Here is a 15,499-nt window from a genome sequence, read left to right on the forward strand (position 1 = left end):
AACCTGGAGGGAAGGCTTTTGCATTGTGTTGCCAAGTTTCGTATTTCTGGGGTGTTTAGTTGTGTTGTTATCGCATGATGCGTTGTTGTGAGTTTTGTGGGTCCTGTGTGGTTTTGTGGTGTGGTTGTGTTGTTACAACTGGGAGGCAAGGCTTTTGCATTGTGTTGCCAAGTTTTGTATTTCTGGGGCTTTTAGTTGTGTTGTTATCGCATGATGCGTTGTTGTGAGTTTTGTGGGTCCGGATTGTGGTTTTGTGGTGTGGTTGTGTTGTTGTAACCTGGAGGCAAGCCTTTTGCATTGTGTTGCCAAATTTCGTATTTCTGGGATGTTTAGTTTTGTTGTTATAGTCACTGCGCAAACAACTTTATCATTTTATATATATAGACAAGACCATCGGCATCAAAAAGCAATGTTTCAAGCTAAACACTTATAATTCATTTTGCGATTTTATCAGCAACTTGTCTGCACTTTTAACACTGGATTGTAGTGGTTAAAGGCGGCAATAAACAAGACATACAGCATTTAAACTTTTTGTCAGTTTGATAGAAGAGTTCAACACAGCAGGTTGCACCCAAATGATCACAAAGTGTGAGGAGTGTTAAGCAGGGCAGAAGCTGAACCTTTTCTTGTCCTGAGAATACTTGGCTGGATGTAATCACCCCAATGAGAGTCAGCAGTGGATCCTGGGGAGTGAGGTCTTCTGGAGTTGGAAAGTTAATCAGTTTGAAAACTGCTTCAGATTGATTCGCTCTGGTTGCCATTACTATTTTTGTATTGTGATAGATGATTGGGTCTGGGGAAAGCCATTTGGATAGCAAACTCCTGCTAACTGTAGTACTTTGTTATCAGAAAAACAATTAAGAGAGGTAGAAATTGCTCTCTTCTAATGTATTAAGAGAATTTAACTAAGACCTCCCTGGGTGAATTCGCACACTAGGTTTTTGTCTTTTAGAGTACAGTAGAGTTCTGGTTATCTGACTTCCGGTCATCCAACGTACCGTATTATCCAATGTGCCAGGCCAGGCCGCGTGGTCCAGGGTGCTTGCTGAAGGGACGAGACACAGCTGGCGCAGACTTTCCCTCCTGGCAAGCACCCAGTGCTGGAGAGATGCCCGGTGTGCATTGCTAGGCAGCAACATGAAGCGGGCTTCTCCAAAGTGCCAGGTGCTTGCCTGGAGGGAAAAATCTCGTCCCTCTGGCAAGCACCCGGCACTTTGGAGAAGCCCGGTGCATGTTTCTAAGCAGCAACTGGTCTTCTCTAAATTGGGTGCTTGGCGGAGGGAAGAGTCTCTTCCTTTCACCAAGTGCCTGGCACTTTGGAGAAGCTCGGTGCGTGTTCTCTAAACCGGGTGCTTGCCGGACGGACGAGACTCTTCCCTTTGTCAAGCACCCAATTTGCAGGGAGGGATAATAGAGCCTCCCTATTATCCGACAGTTCCAGTTATGCAACATTCGGCCCACCCGTTTATGTTGGATAACTGGAACTCTACTGTATCAGATAATAAATGGAGCCCACGATGGGTTAAATCCTTGTGTTGGCAGGATTGCTAACCTGAAGGTTGGGTTGCTGACCTGAAGGTTGCCAGTTTGAATCCGGGGAGAAAGTGGATGAGCTCCCTCTGTCAGCTCCAGTTCCCCATGCGGGGACATGAGAGAAGCCTCCTACAAGGATGCTAAAATATAAAACATCCGAGTGTCCTCTGGGCAATGTCCTTGCAGACAGCCAATTCTCTCACACCAGAAGCGACCTGCAGTTTCTCAAGTTGCTCCTGACATGAAAAAAGGTAATTTAATTAAGACACATCTGGCTAAAATTTCACACTGCTGCCTTTTATCTTCAATGTCTACCTCAGAAAGATGAACATCTGGGACCACTCCAGCTCTCCCATTAATTAAAACACTTTCTATATCCTTCTACCTACCAATTCTATGAAGAATTCAAACAACATTGATTCTTCATGTATTCCAACAAACATTACACTGGCGGTATGTTTGTAGCCTTTCTCTACATGTGAAATGGCACTTTGTCCTCCCATGCCTCTGTCCAAACTCTAAGGACCTAAATGGAAAAAACGGATTCTCCTCTCCATAAATTATTTGGAGACAAGCTTTTCCCCCATCTAAAACATTTTCCCATTCTGAAAACATTTATGCCATGTCTCGCCTATTAAAATTAATGTGTCCCATCATTGTTGGCTCCTCCCTGAAAACTTTTACATAGTCCTGGAATTCAAATCGATTTTTCTCTACATGCAGAGATCGATGAAAAGAAGGGAGGTGTGGCTTCTGACTAAAATTTCCACCAGAAAAGAAATTTTTCTGACTGAAGCTGCTTACACATTCTTGGCATTTAAATGGTGCCTCCCCTGTACGAGTTAATTGATGGAGAGCCACGTGTCCCTTCTGCATGACACTCTTTCCGCACTCCTGGCATTTGAACGGCTTCTCCCCAGTGTGATCCAACTGATGAGCGGAAAGGTAGCTTTTCCGACTGAAGGTCTTTCCACACTCAAGGCATTTGAATGGTTTCTCCCCAGTGTGCGTTAACTGGTGACGAGTGAAGTTTGACTTCCAACTGAAGCTCTTTCCACACTCCAGGCACTGAAATGGTTTCTCTTCTGTGTGAGTTGCTTGGTGATCTGCAAGGCTCTTCTTCCAACTGAAACTCTTCCCGCATTCCTGGCATTTAAAGGGTTTCTCTGCTGCGTGAGAGCTTTGGTGCTCGATAAGACTCTTCTGGCAAACAAAACTCTTCCCACACTCCAGGCATTTAAATGGTTGCTCCATCACATGAGAGGCTTGATGTTTGGCAAGGCTCTTCTTCCAAACGAATTTTTTGCCGCACTCCAGGCACTGAAACGGGTGATCCGCTCCATGAGTTGTTCGATGGTCTGCCAGGCTTTGCTTCAGCCGGAAACTTTTCCCACACTCCGGGCATTTAAACGGCTTCTCTGCTGTGTGAGTCAATTGATGACGAGTGTAATTAGACTTCCAGCCAAAGCCTTTCCCACACTGCAAACATATGAAGGGCTTCTCCATGGTGTGGGTCGTTCGATGCGAAACGAGGTGGGCATTGCGGCTGAAGATTTTCCCACAATCCAAGCACTTAAATGACTTCTCCCCGGTGTGGGTTGTTTGATGGCTGAGGAGGTGTTCTCTCCGGCTGAATTTCCTCCCACAATCCCGGCATGCGAATGGCTTCTCCTCTGTGTGCGTGGCCTGGTGAAGCACGAGGCTCATCTTCCACATGAAGCTCTTCCCACACTCCAGACACTTAAACTGTTTCCCCATCGGTAGCGGTTTCGGATGAGAAGTCAAGTGAGCTCTTGGAGTGAATTTTTTTCCAGACTCCAAGACATTGTACAGTTTTTCATACCCCTTGTAATCAAAGTTTTTCTCTCTTGACTGAGATCTGCCTGTATGAGTTCTGCTATGAAGGCTTCCTTTCACACTGAGGTCCTCCAAATATTCAAGGTAAGGATCATTATTCTTTCCATCCCCATCTCCTATTTTTTCCTGGACAGAGATTTCATAGATATCGCCAGTCTGAAAAAGAGAGGCGTTGGTCTCCATATTCTGCTGAGCGTCCAAAGACATCCTTGGGTCTCCTTCATTCCCATTTGCCAGCCCATCACCTTGAAAGGAGAGAAACAACTAGTCAACAGAGAAACAGAAGCTTAAATGAAAGACAGAGCTGACATCAAATTGCAGCAAATGGTTGCAATTATATCTGAGACTAGACCAGTTGGAATAATATCTGAGACCAGACCAATTGGAAGAGGATGGCTCAGCTTGCGGAAATACAGCATCATGGCAGCAAGATTTCCAGTTACAGTAGTCTCGATTATCCAACCTTCACTCATCCAACATTCTGTATTATTCAACACAGTCTGCCTTTTAGTAGTCAATGTTTTTGTAATGCATGTTTTCAATACATTGCAATGTTGTGGTGCTAAATTGCTAAATACAGTAATTACTACATAGGGTTGTTATGTGTTTTCCGGGCTGTATGGCCATGTTCCAAAAATATTATCTCCTGACTTTTCACCCACATCCATGGCAGGCATCCATAGTTCTTTCTCTCACCCTGGACATTATTCCGCAGATATATCAACCTCCCTTGCCTAGTTTCCAACAGACCTCACATCCTCTGAGGATGCCTGCCATAGATGTGGGCGAAACGTCAGGAGAGAATGGTTCTGGAATATGGCCATACAGCCCGGAAACCTCACAGCAACCCAGTGATTCTGACCATGAAAGCCTTCGACAATACAATTACTACATAACGTTACTATGTACTGAACTGCTTTTTCTGTCGATTTGTTGGAAAACATAATGTTTTGGTGCTTAATTTGTAAAATCGTAATATAATTTGATATTTAATAGGCTTTTCCTTATGCCCCCCCCCCCTTATTATCCAACATTTTCGCTTATCCAACGTTCTGCCGGTCCATTTATGTTGGATAAGCAAGAATCTACTGTACCTAGGAAAACCTACAAAGAGATTAACCAAGAGCAAGAGGGAGACTCACCTAAAGAAGCCATGATTGCCAGGTTCTCCTCAATTACTTCCCCATACAAGGCCCTTTGGTTCGGATCCAGCAGGGCCCACTCCTCCTCACTGAAATACACAGCCACTTCCTCCAAGGTTACCTGGAAAAAGAGACAAAATAACTAATTACCATCAGAAAAAACTACTAGGCAGGTTGGGAGCTGCTCAACATGGTTCAATTCACCACCAAGGACATATGCTGATGGACAAACATGATGCAGGAAAAGAAAAAAAGCAGATATATTACTTCAGGCAGGGGAAGAGAAGGGGAAGGGGCACCATGCCTACCCACTTCTTAGCCCCCCGGGGATCATGCCCAACCCTTACCTGATCCAGGCTCTCAGGAGGTGTTCTCAAACCATCTGAGTCACTATCTCTTGGTCCAGGTCGTCTTCCACTTCCTGGAGGGACACAAAAGGCAAAAGAAAACTTTCACATTTCCTCTCTTTCTAAACTAGGCATGGGCCAACTACACCCTTCCAGATGAATTGTGGGAGTTGAAGTCCAAAACACCTTGAGGGCCGACGTTTGCCCATGCCTGCTCTAAAGGCATTCTTTGGAACCAGCTGTATAGATAAGAGTGGGCCACCATAACAAAGCCTTCCATCCTTCAGATACAGAAACATACAGTTGGAAGAGACTACAAGGGCTATCCAGCCCAATCCCGTTCTGCCATTCAAGGAATACACAACCTGTACACCCCCAATAGATGGCCATTCAGCCTCTGTTTAAAAACATCCAGAGAAGGAGATTCCACTACACTCCCAGGCAGCATATGCCACTGTTGAGAAAGGATGGCAGCCAAAGCAGTTTTTTCAGGAAACCCAAACCAAGTCATTCTTGTATGTACCAGTGTAGTGTTCCCCCGCTACTTCGTGGTTCGCTTTTCACACCCTCGTTGTTTCACAGGTTTTTAATAAACACTAAAATAATAGTATAAATCATAAAATAATATTATTAATCCCTCTACTTCCTTCCTAAGGAGAAGCCTAAGGAAGAGAGAAAAAGAGGCTGAAACAGCTTTGTTTTTGCCTTATATGGCAGCAGCAGTGATGGGAGCATGCATGTGCGTGCTTGAGAGGCGAGGAGAGAACAGAGACGCTACTTGCAAACAACACAAATATAGCGTCCCTACTTTGAGGATTTTCACTTTTCGTGGGTGGTCCTGGAACGCAACCCCCACGATAAGTGAGGGAACACTGTAAAGGTTTTTCTGGCTCTGACAAAGTGAATTATATCCTACCCAAGCCAAATCACTAACCCTGGACTCAGAAACCACTCCTCCAGAGTCTCCATCTTACCAGGATCCATCTTCTGTTTATTATCCCTCACCTAGCATCTGAGAAAATGCAGCCCTGATCCAGGACCTGCACAGTCCCAGGTGTATCATGTTCCCACAGGTAAGACTGGTGAAGCACTGTAACGTTGTGCCTCCTACTATTTTCCCACAGAGATACCAGAGGATGTTGGCTGCAAAAGCAACTTTCACATGGAAATCACACAAAGTCAAAATAATGACAGGGATTAACTGGCATTCTCATGTATGTGAATGGAAAGACTGTGATGAAGAGGTGATACAGTCTAATTTCAATACTCTTACCAAAAAGAAATGAAATAAGGGTTGTAGAGAAAACAATACCAACCCACAAAGCCAGCCCTTCCACTGACTTCGATACCTTATACACATTTCATGTATTTGACAATAGATGCATTTGTAGAGTATAATGTTGGTCTTTCAAAGTGTTAGTTTAAAAGTATACACATTTAATCAGCTACAATAACATTATATCAGCAGATTACAATCTCCTCACATATTTTAGGTGCACTGAGGAAGGGAAAAACAAATTAAAGCATGGCACCTTTAATCCTTACCCAAATTGGTGGGACTTGTGTTGTTTCCTTGGGTCACCTCCAGGGATGGCGCTCCTTGTCCAGAATACAAGCGACCCTTCTCTGCCTCCTGAATGTCAGTGACTTCTTTCCTAAATGCCTCCTGCAACACAGACCCAACATTAGTTACCAAGAAAGCAATTTGAAAAGGAATGACAGAAAAGGTCTGCAAGAGTGAGAGGGTTGGGGTCATCCTTATTTTGATGGTTTCCAGAAATGAACTGGAACTAATTTTATAATATTTCACAAGTGCCAGGATATCACAATAAAAAAGAGGAGGAACTAGAGACCATGATAAAAAAAAACACAGTGAGTTTAATTCTTCTTGAAGTCCCCCAAGCTCTGAACAAATTAGAAGAGGTCTAAATGAGGATCTGAGAAACGGATGCCAGTGCTTTAAGAAGCAATAGGAAGAAACAGGCAACTTAGTTAATGACACAGATATAGATTTTGGGAACAGATATCTGCCAGCACACCCAAATACCTAGTAGTCACTCTGGACCGTGCTCTGACTTACAAGAAGCACTGCTTGACTATCAAGCAAAAAGCGGACACTAGATATAACATCATATGAAAGCTGACCGGCACAACCTGGGGATCACAACTAGACACAGTGAAGATATCTGCCCTTGCACTTTGCTACTCTGCTGCTGAGTACGCATGCCCAGCATGGAATATATCTCACTTTGTCAAACAGTGGATGTGGCTCTTAATGAGACATGCTGTATTATCACAGGATGTCTATGCCACACACCACTGGAGAAATTTAGCTAGTATTGCACCACCTGTTATCATTCGGGAAGTAGCAGCCTGTAATGAAAGGTCCAAGGCATTGACATCTCTGGCCCATTCTCTGTTCGGGTATCAGCCAGCATGCCAATGCCTTAAATCAAGACACAGCTTCCTAAGATTTGCAGAGATACTCACAGGAGCACTTCAGTAAAATGGCAGGCAAAAACCTCAATCAGTGGATTAGACTGGATGAGAAATTCCCTCCTGGGCAAACTGAAGACTGGGCGACTTGGAAAGTGCTGAACAGACTGCGTTCTGGTACCATAAGGTGCATAGCCAACCTTAAGAAATGGGGCTACAAAGTGGAGTCCACGACATGCGGGTGTGGAGAAAAGCAAATCACAGACCACTTACTAAAATGTGGTCTGAGGAAATTTAGTATAATGCCAAGTTTTTGGCTTTGTTTGTAGTTTCTCTATACAGTGTTTCCTCATTTATTGCAGGGTTAGGTTCCAAGACCACCCACAATAACTGAAAATCCATGAAGTAGAGACGCTATATATTGATACACTATTTTAAGTCTTTATCAACCAATCGTGTGTTGATAAATCACCTCCTTCTCCTCCCGTTGCCGCTTGGGCTCCTTTTCTCTCCCTTTGGCTTCTCCTTCCTCAGGCTGTAAATTGTAATTTTTTATGATTTATAATATTCTTTTAGAGTTTATTGAAAAACCGCAAAACAGTGAATCCACAAAAAGCGAACTGCAAAGTTCTGAGAGAACACTGTACATTATAACTGTATTCTCTATTCGCTTCTGACACGATAAAAAAAATAAATCTGCCAACTAAGGTGGGAGATCTAGAGAAAAGGAATATGTTCAAACTTGCAATTTCATGGAGGCAGGACAGGATGGTAAACAAATGATACAAAAAGATTAAACATGTCAAAAAGAATTACGATGGGTTACAGTTTGAGTTTATAAACTATATTTATGTTGTCTATTACATACATACATACATACATACATATATATATACATACATACATACATACATACATATATATATATATATATATATTGTTTACCTTTTTACACATCAGGTTGTTCTGTGTTATATGCTCTTCCAGTATCTTTTCTTCCCGACTCAGGAGGAAGCCTTCTGCCAGGGCCACTGCCTGGGAACAGGTCTCTGCCCCACACTCTCGGACCCAGCTCCCCATCTCTGAGGGCAGGATGCTCAGGAACTGCTCCAGGATCACCAGATCCAGCATCTCCGCCTTGGAGTGTCGCTCTGGCTTCAGCCACAGGCGGCAGAGAGAGTGGAGGCGGCTGCAAACCTCCCGGGGCCCCTCAACTGCTTCATAGTGGTAACTTCTGAAGTGCTGGCGCTGTAACTCTGAACTGAGCCCTTCCTTCCCTCGGTTCTTCTGCACAGCTCCTCTGCTCTCACCCTGAATAGTAGGACAGCTTTTCCGTGATTCTTTCTTTTCCACCAATGAGCGGTGCTTTGAAACAAATACCAGATCAGATGAAGTCGTTCTTTTCTCTTCTGCCATATTCTCTTGCAGGCAAAAGACTGGCCACATTACTGGGAAATGCCAAACCCTAGAAAGAAACCAAGAAGTGTGTGAAGAACCAACTGTGAACATTCTCCTTGGGTAAAGGACCAAATTCCAGCTGGAAACTGACTCTTGTTTCTGAACAGAAGAGAATAACTGTAACTCGCAGAGAAGACAGGGGTTGTGCCCAGGGTACAGGGGATTTCCTTTTCTTTCCAAACCAAAGGATCCTTACATAATGTGGAATTTCTTGCACTTGCTTATTCTAACACCTGCCCCATAACTCCTTTTCCTTGCCCTTTGTCAATCCTTTGTCAATGTAAACCGCTTTGAGTCCCCCCCAGGCGTGAGAAAAGCGGTATAGAAATGCAGTTAATAATAATAATAATCCTCTCACTTCCCCTTTTAAGCAAGTCTTTTCAATCATGTATCTATAGCCAGACATTACAATTCAAGAAAGGTATTGAAGGGCAATCCAAATGGTAAAAAGTCTGGAAACTGATGGGAAGCTGAGGAAGTTTGACATATTTAGTGTAGAGAAGAGTGTTCAAATGATAGCCATTTTTAAAGACTTCAAAGAATGTCATATTAGAGATTAGTGAGGTTTGCTATCTGCTGCTCCAGAGACTAGAACACAAGGCAATAGATTCAAATTGCAAAGAAAGCGATTTCACCTAAACAGCAGGAAAATGTGGGCTAGGCAATGCTACTATTAGGTCTGTAGTTGGTTAAGCAACCAAACCCAAAGGGTGCTCACCAATGGTTCCTCTCCATTCTGGAAAGAACTGACTGGTGGAGTACTGCAGGGTTCGATCCTGGGCCCAGTTCTGTTCAACATCTTTTTTAATTACTTGGGTGAAGGTTTAGAGCAGGGGTCCCCAAACTAAGGCCCGGGGGCCGGATGCGGCCCTCCAAGGTCATTTACCTTGCCCCTGCCATCATTTATAATATAATATTTTTATATCAGTTTTAATAATATAATATATTGTATATACATATGATATTGATAATAATATTATCATTTTATTCAATATAATATTATTAATAATACCATATAATAATATTAATTATATGTTATATATTACATATAATATTACAGTACAGTGGTATAGTTCAATATAGTAATGTATAATACTAATATTGTGCTACGCTAATAATATAATATATTGTATGTACATACAGCTGCTCTGAGTTCCCTTCGGGGTGAGAAGGGTGGGATATAAATGTAGTAAATAAATGTAGTAAATGAATAAATAAATAATTTTGGACTTAGGCTCGCCCTAAGTCTGAAATGACTTGAAGACACACAACAACAACAATCCTAATTAACCTGACTATCTCATTGGCCAGAAGCAGGTCCACACTTCCTATTGAAATCCTGATAGGTTTATGTTGGTTAAAATTATTTTCATTTTTAAATATTGTATTGGTCTTTCATTGTTATTGTTGTTGTTTTGCACTACAAATAAGATATGTGCAGTGTGCATAGGAATTTGTTCTTTTTTTTTTCCAAATGATAATTCGGCCCCTCAACAGTCTGAAGGATTGTGGACCGGCCCTTTGCTTTAAAAGTTTGAGGACCCCTGGTTTAGAGGGTGTGTTTTATCAAGTTTGCAGATGACCCCCAAATTAGGAGGGATAGCTACTCCAGAGGACAGGATCAGAATTCAAAATGACCGTAACAGATCAGAGAGCTGATTGGCCAAAGCTAACAAAATGAATTTCAACAAAGAGAAATGCAAAATACTCCACTAAGCCAGAAAAAAATGAAATGTAAAGACACAGAATGGGTGATGCCTGGCTTGACAGCAGTCCATGTGAAAATGATCTTGGAGTCTTAGTGGACAACAAGTTGAACGTGAGCCAAGAGTGTGATGCAGCAACTAAAAAAGCCAATGGGATTTTGAGGTGCATCAAAAGGAGTATAGTGTCTAGATCGAAGGAAATCATGATGCCTCTTTTGTTCTGCTTTGGTCAGACCTCTTTACCTGGAATGCTGTTTCCAATTCTGGTCTCCTTCTCTGAGGTTTTTAAGCAGAGGCTGGATGACTACCTGTCAATAATGCTTTGCTTGGGTATTCCTGTATGTCACTGTGTTGGACTAGATCAGGTAAGGGTCTGTCTCTCTAGAGCAGTGGTTCTCAACCTGTGGGTCCCCAGATGTTCTGGCTCTCAAATCCTAAGAGCTGGTAAGCTGGGATTTCTGGGAGTTGTAGGCCAAAACACCTGGGGACTCACAGGTTGGGAACCACTGGACTAGATGGACCTTGGAGTCTCTTCCAACTTCATTATTCTATAACAAACGGAGTAGCCCAAAAACAACATCCTGCCTGATAGGATGGATCCACCCCATTCTGTGAAGAGAAGATGGGTGGGTTGAGAGTCAGAACTTACTGCATTCCTGGAGACAGAAGAGTATTCTGCTGCATAGCTGAGGCAGCAGGGCCTCGCTGAAGGATCAATTGTGAAGTTTTTCTTGCGGTAGCAAGATGTTTTAACCATCCAATTTAAGCCAGAAGATGGCCTGTTTCTCTGTAAGGGAGACAAAGTCCAGGAGTCAGAAACAGAAGAAAACATTGAGTTGCTGTGAGTTTTCCTGATATTTTGCCAACATCTTCAGAGGTCTGTTGGAGATGAGGCAAGTGGAGTGTATATATATCTGTTGAATGCCTCACCTCCAGCAGACCTCGGAAAATACCAGCCACAGATGCAGGTGAAACGTCAGAAGAGAATGCTGCTGGAACTTCTTTCCATCTCATCACCCTCATGGGAATGCAAGAGAGGGCTTTTCCCCAGAGAGATCAACTAGCGCCCACCCTGGCCATATTCTGAAAAGAACTGAAAACAGGGCTGTTTAAATGCGCATTTGAATAAATCAGCCTATACTTCACAGCACAATTCCAAGTGCTCTTACTGGTTTTACTAGCACTTTATGCCGCCATGGTCCTACTCCCATGTTGCACAGTCTGCCCCGCCATGCAATCTATATACAGTATTCTACCCCATTTTTAATTGATATGGTTGTGTTATTTTAAGATGTTTAAATAACTGTTTTGTTGTATTATGTCAATACTGTAATGTGCCTCATGTTTTTAACTGTACATCAACTGTTGTTTTTAGGGGTTGTCCCCATGTGAGCCGCCCCGAGTCCCTTCGGGGAGATGGAGGCAGGGTATAAGAAATATATTATTATTATTATTATTAGAGTCTCGCTTATCCAACATTCTGTATTATCCAACACAGTATGCCTTTTAGTAGTCAATGTTTTTGTAGTCAATTTTTCAATACATTGCAAAGTTTTGGTGCTAAATTCGCGAATACAGTAATTATTACATAATGTTATCATGTATTGAACTGCTTTTTCTGTCCATTTGTTGTAAAACATGTTTTGGTGCTTAATTTGTAAAATCATAACGTAATTTGACGTGTAATAGGCTTTTCCTTAATCCCTCCTTATTATCCAACATTTTCACTTATCCAACATTCTGCCGGCCCATTTATGTTGGATAAGTGAGACTTTACTGTATGTCCAGCACAAGCTTGGTCAAAATTTCAAGTCTGTATCTTTGTTTGCATGACAGCTGTTGAAGTCTGAATATTGGTCACAGTTTGTCGCCTGACATATTGAGGCACACTCATTTTCACTTATCCAACATTCTGCCGGCCCATTTATGTTGGATAAGTGAGACTCTACTGTATTATTATTGTTTCTCTGTGGCTGCTTCCTAATAGGGAACTCCCTGGCTAGGGAGCCTAGCTGACCCCTCTCTGTTGTTTTTCCCCTTTGTATTCCAGGAGACTTTGGGGAATACCTTATTTCACTAGTGCTTTTATTTTTTTAGCTTCTCGTTTCACATTATTTTTATTCTACTATAGATTCGAATTACAGGAGAGGAGATTTAACCTGAACATTAGGAAGACCATAAGAGCTGTCACAGAATTATAGAAACATAAATTTGGAAGAGACTTCATGGGCTATGCCAGGGGTCTTCAAACTTTTTAAGTGGAGGGCCGGTTGATGGTCCTCAGACTGTTGAGGGGCCAAATTATCATTTTAGAAAATACAAACAAATTCCTATGCATACTGCACATGTCTTATTTGTAGTACAAAAACAACAACAACGAAAGAACAATACTTTTTTAAAAAAATTAACCAACATAAACCTATCGGGATTTCAATGGAAAGTGTGGGCCTGCATCTGGCCAATGAGATAGTCAAGTTAATTAGGATTGTTATGTGCCTTCAAGTCATTTCAGACTTTGGGCAAGCCTAAGTCTAAAACTGAGGGCGGGAGCCAGGTAAATGACCTTGGAGGGCCGCATCCGGCCCCCGGGCCTTAGTTTGGGGACCCCTGGGCTATGCAATCCAACCACCTGCCAAGAAGCAGGAAAATCACATTCAAAGCACCCCCGGACAAATGGCCATCCAGCCTCTGTTTCAAAGCCTCCAAAGAAGGAGTGTCCATCACACTCTGAGGCAGAGAGTTCCACTGCTGAACAGCTCTCACAATTAGGAAGTTCTTCCTCATCTTCAGGTGGAACCTCCTTTCCAGTAGTTTGAAGCCTAGTCTCCAGGGCTGCAGAAAACAAACTTGCTCCCTCCTCCCTATGACATTCCATCATATATTTATTTATTCATGTCTCCTTTCAGCCTTCTCTTCTGCAGGCTAAACATGCCCAGCTCTTTAAGCCGCTCCTCATAGGGATTGTTCTCCAGACCCTTGATCATTTTAGTCGCCCTGCTCTGGGCGGGCTCATTGCATTCTGACTCTAAGGCAGGCCTGGGCCAGCTTGGGCCCTCCAGGTGTTTTGGACTTCAACTCCCACCATTCCTCACAGCCTCAGGCCCCTTCAGGGCCTGAGGCTGTGAGGAATGGTGGGAGTTGAAGTCCAAAACACCTGGAGGGCAGGCCCAAGTTTGCCTATGCCTGGTGCATAAGATACATATACATACAGGCTTTCTCCCTCCCTTCCTAACCTCACTCCCAACAAAACCAGTGGACCAAACTGGAGGAGCTCCACTCACCCTCCTTCCTCTCCCAGCAAGGCTCTGGCCGGAAAGGGAAGTCCATGTGGACTCCACTTCCTGCCTCTCCAGGAAGCCTCGCCTCTATGGCAGTCGCGAATAAATGAAGCGGAGGAGCTACTGCGGAGGAGATGCTGGGTCCTAAAGCCCGCCTGATTTATTTGTTTACATCCCTTCTTCTGTAGTCTATAATCCTTCCGAGTTGGTTTTAATCCTCCCACAGGCACGTGGAATATTTCAACAGAAAGGAGGAAACCATGAAAATGAACAAAATCTGGTTACCAGTATTACAAAATACCAAGACAGTAAATAAAGAAGACCACTTAGAAACATGAGAACTCCAGACAACAAGCCAGTTACCACCTCCCAAACAGAGGGGGCCTCCAGGCAATAAAGGCCAGGCTACTTATTTATTTACAGTATTTATATTCCACCCTTCTCACCCTGAAGGGGACTCAGGCCGCATCATATTATATACATATAGGGCAAACATTCAATGCCCATATACACATAAAACCGAGACAGAGACAGACACAGAAGCAATTTAACCTTCTCCTGAGGGGATGTTCGATTCTGGCCACAGGGGGGAGCAGCTGCTTCATCATCCATTGCGACGGCACTTCCTCATTCCAACGTCGTAAATTAGTTAAATTTGCCTCCCCACTTCATAAGTGGTACCTTATTTCCTACTTGATAGATGCAACTATCTTTTGGGTTGCTAGGTCAGCAACGAGCAGGGGCTAATTTTTATTTTTTAATTGATGGGTGATCACCCCGTCACGGGCTGGCCTCGAACTCATGACCTCATGGTCAGAGTGATTTATTGCAGCAGGCTGCTCACCAGCCTGCTCCACAGCCCAGCCCCTACTTCGATGCAGGTACCCTCACTTATTGACTTTGCAGCTTCATGACTATTCAATGCTATACAAGCTTGCTAATGGCAATATTCACACTTGCTTCAAACAGACAAGGGTTCTTTCTCCCACCCTGGATATTCCACAGATACACATACACATACATACACACATACACACACTCCACTTGCCTCACCTCTAACACACCTCTGAAGATGCAAACTACAGACACAGGCAAAACGTCGGGAGAGAATGCTACTGGAACATGGCCATTCAGCCTGGAAAACTCACAGCAATCCAGTGATTCTGGCCATGAAAGCCTCCGACAGCACATTATTTCCTCACAACTTCTGAGAATGCCTGCCATAGATGTGGGCAAAACATCGGGAGAGAATGCTGCTGGAACACAGCCATACAGCCCAGGAAATTCAGAGCAACCCAGTGATTCTGGCCATGAAAGCCTTCGACAGCGCATTAATTCTGATTGATAGCATAATTTATTTGAACACAAAATGTGCCGGCCTTTCTAAATACAGTAGAGTCTCACTTATCCAAGCCTCGCTTATCCAAGCTTCTGGATAATCCAAGCCATTTTTGTAGTAAATGTTTTCAATATATCATGATATTTTGGTGCTAAATTCATAAATACAGTAATTACAACATAACATTACTGCGTACTGAACTACTCTTTCTGTCAAATTTGTTGTATAACATGATGTTTTGGCGCTTAATTTGTAAAATCATAACCTAATTTGATGTTTAATAGGCTTTTCCTTAATCCCTCCTTATTATCCAACATATTCGCTTATCCAAGCTTCTGCTGGCCCGTTTAGCTTGAATAAGTGAGACTCTACTGTATATATTCAATCTTCCATAGAAATACAG

At 43.0% G+C, this 15,499-nt stretch overlaps 1 long non-coding RNA gene across 1 annotated transcript; it reads right to left on the reverse strand.

Moving 5' to 3' along the window:
• Nucleotides 1–427: 427 nt before the first annotated feature.
• Nucleotides 428–15,459, reverse strand: LOC103280113 (zinc finger protein 436). The gene is made up of 7 exons (XR_507179.3): nt 13,761–15,459; nt 11,129–11,266; nt 8,261–8,780; nt 6,425–6,545; nt 4,880–4,953; nt 4,533–4,653; nt 428–3,635 (listed from the first exon to the last, which is right to left on the reverse strand). It is a non-coding gene; the product is annotated as a zinc finger protein 436 (long non-coding RNA).
• Between the last annotated feature and the right edge of the window lie 40 nt (nt 15,460–15,499).

The sequence above is a fragment of the Anolis carolinensis genome, chromosome 2 (assembly GCF_035594765.1).
Source record: "Anolis carolinensis isolate JA03-04 chromosome 2, rAnoCar3.1.pri, whole genome shotgun sequence".
Classification (NCBI taxonomy): Eukaryota; Metazoa; Chordata; class Lepidosauria; order Squamata; family Dactyloidae; genus Anolis; species Anolis carolinensis.